At 40.5% G+C, this 3,389-nt stretch overlaps 1 long non-coding RNA gene across 1 annotated transcript; it reads left to right on the top strand.

The window, feature by feature from the left end:
* The first annotated feature begins 1,291 nt into the window (after positions 1–1,291).
* LOC120969733 (uncharacterized) lies at positions 1,292–2,877 on the top strand. The gene is made up of 3 exons (XR_005764080.3): positions 1,292–1,660; positions 2,063–2,243; positions 2,606–2,877. It is a non-coding gene; the product is annotated as an uncharacterized lncRNA (long non-coding RNA).
* Positions 2,878–3,389: the final 512 nt, after the last annotated feature.

Genomic DNA, 3,389 nt, shown 5'->3' with positions numbered 1-3,389 from the left:
GAAAAAATAAAGAGCAAACTACAAGGCAGCTACAGTTCAAATTTGACCGCATGTACTTTAGGCTACTATATAACTTGTGCCTTTTAACTTGATGTACATAGCATGCAATTTTTTACTGTATCACATTGACACATGATACTCTTAATATAGAGTTGTTTTCCGAGCTAGTTCTGTTTACTCTTAATATAGGTCTATTTGTCACCAATACTTGCCTGCTATGCTATAGTAGACCTTGTTCATATTTCTTAGCTAAGTTTGCTTGTCCTTGGTATCTATATGCATGCCATTTGTGTTTCAGGCTTTCTCTGAAATGAAATAATAGGTCTATTAGTCACCAATACTTGAGTTAATCTAAATCCTTACCTGCTATGCTATAGTAGGCCTTGTTCATATTTATTAGCGAAGTTTGCTTGTCCAAAGTGATCCATATACATGCCATTTGTGTTTAACGTTCTCTGAAATGAAATAATAAGATTCACACTCCATGGACCAGGACGACCACCGGGACCTCCACGGCGATGATGAAGCCTGCACATGGTCGAGCTCGATGGAACAACAGTGCCTCAGTGTGGTGCAGCCGAGTTGGGCCACTCCAGTGCATCAGGAACTCTGCATGCTACTGTCCTTTGTCTCATCATCTTAACTACTACAGTAGTAGGAGTATTTTATATGCTGTTCATTTCTTGGCCACCCAGCATGTTTGCTAATCATCCATCTGCCTCATGTTATATGATCCCTACCTAGTAACTTCATTGTATGCAGACTTGTGGTGTTGGTTCAGTTTAGTCAAAGTAATATATATACTGCTATGCTACTACTACTACTACTGTCTGCATTTAATCCTGATTAGTAGCTTCATCAATAAGTGGCAAACAAAACAATGTTGATTTTCATCTTATCTCTGTGACAACCAATGGAGTTGAATTGCAGCATGCATGTCAAAGCTGGGTTCAATTCTTGGGCAATATATGGTAGTTTCCACTCTTCACGCCCAAGATTAGTATGTTGCAGCTCTCCCTCCTCACTCCATACATCCAGGTACTAGTTACCCAACGAGCAGCCCTGCACCTGGCTGGATCTCGCCCAAACCCCGCTCATCTTGCTGCTTGTGGCAGGGAATACTCTTGTTGAGTATTTTGAGGAATGAATATCTGTTAAGTATGGATTTAGGATTATCTAATAAAATTTCTGCTATATATATATATATATATATATATATATATATATATATATATATATATATATATATATATATAGAAACTGAGATTGCTAGCATCATTTACACAAGATACACCCTTTGAATTGAATTGATTGGTTCAGTTTCGTATATTCTTCACCCAACCTTCTATCATGCTTGTAACTAGTGCTCTGCTCATGTTGTTAGACAGGATTTTCACTTCCTGCCATCCCAGCCTTCTATCATGCTTACAAGATTTTTCTTTGCACGACAGTAGCACCAGTACCTTGCTGCTGTTGGGAACGGAAGGGAGCTGTTCCATGGACTGAATCTGGGGAGAAAATCACTTTCGGCATGTACACCATCACCTTGGGCGTGCTTGCGGCGCTGCTGCTCGGCCTCAACATGTCCTGGAGTGCCATTAGCGCCGCCCTCACGCTCATCTTCCTCGACTTCAAGGACGCTCGCCCCTGCCTCGAGAAGGTAATTGTCTGTCCATCCGTCTGCAGTTAACTAAGTTGTGCCCCATTGATGTCCTACTACTGTTAATTGTTACTACCATGGTGCTGATGCTGTTCAGAATATAATATGTGCCTTAATTCTAAGTTCTGGTCTCTCTTAAGAGACACTTCTAGCTTTTCTGACTCAAAGTTGTTAACTTGGTACTGCATGAGTTTTACTACTGCTAACATAGAGAGTATTTACTACTGCCAACACAGAGATTTTGTATGCATGCTATCTGATGAGTGCTTTCTTTGTAATATTTCACCTTTGTATGCATAGGTTTATTCGGTTTAAATTCTGCATGACATGAAATAGATATTTACAGTGTTTTTCTCAACTTGTTTTCACCGTCACTTGATATATACTTGCTTGTACTTGAAGCTGTGGGTTAATGTTGGTGGTTTTGTTCTACTTGGATGCATTGGTACCCATCATCGAGCGAACGGATGCAACAGCGGCAAGAAGCTCATGGCTGTGTGCATCTAAAGCACACCATGGACACCATCCACTTCCTCATCAATGCTAACTCAATCCAGATCATCGTCGACACTATCATCCACAGGTATCTTCCTTGGTTCCCTTTATTCTCTCCTGCCTTTGTGATGTTAGTATGCGTGTGCTGACGAGTATTGTTAGATCTTGCCAGTTGATAGTAGAATGGTCGTGATAGTAGAATGGTATTTTGTTTTAGGCGCAATGTGTTGTAGTGCAGTTTTTGTTTCTTATATGAATGTGCCATGCATATTCATATTGTGTCTCTGTTTCTTATATGAACTACTATCTCATTTTAACTAGCTCGACAACAAAAAGCATGGTACTAGCTGAATTTCTGTTATCATTCTAAATACATGTCCTTTTCTTGAATGGTCTGTTCATAATATATTTGCCCCAGTTTTTCTCATTCTTCTCTGATTCATGTAACAGGATGACAGAGGAAGCCATGTTGCTGTTTTGTTTGGTCTCAGCCCTGACTATCGCCGTCGAGCGAGTCCGGCGTGTTGTTCATCTGACTATGGTTCCAGCCCTGACTACCGAAGTTTTTGTCCTGTTGAAGTTGCATAGAAATATGAGAGAGTCCAGCGATTCCAGTGTGTTGTTCATGATAGGAGCTTGTGAAGTAGTACTATATTACACTTGTAGAGCTTGTAAAGTATTGTATTATACATGGCCCTTTGTAATGGCACGGATAGAGCTTGTATTATGTGATCTAGTTGCTCTTGTTTAAGTATTATGTGTGTTTTTTGTCTCTGCCAATCTAAATACTGCTTGAAATATGAAGAATATGAGTCTAATAGATGGGACCCACTTACCTGACAAATGGAAACCTGTTACCAGAACCTAACAATTGGGACCCATCTGACTAGTGGACCCATTTAATAAAAAAAGAAATGAAATTGTTTGGCCAAAATGGCCGCGACCCAACAATAAAAAGGCTGCCATATTGGGCTTGGTCCATGATCCTGACCAAAAATTGATGGAAAAAAATATAAAAAGGCCGATTTGTTGGGCTCGGCCCATCTAAAACACCAAATTGGACCGGGCTGAATCTTATCAACGACCTTTTCAATCGGTCGCAATTTTGCCACGTCAGATTGCCACGTCGGATACGACGTGGCCTGGGCAGACATCCAGTGACCAAAACAAAAAGTCATAGGTTCAACGACCTTCTGTTTTGGTCGTAAACGTCTACGACCTTCTCACAGAGAAG

The sequence above is a fragment of the Aegilops tauschii genome, chromosome 7, assembly GCF_002575655.3.
Source record: "Aegilops tauschii subsp. strangulata cultivar AL8/78 chromosome 7, Aet v6.0, whole genome shotgun sequence".
NCBI lineage: Eukaryota > Viridiplantae > Streptophyta > Magnoliopsida > Poales > Poaceae > Aegilops > Aegilops tauschii.
The sequence above is the reverse complement of the archived record's forward strand: the minus strand, read 5'-3'. Positions and strand labels throughout refer to the sequence as shown.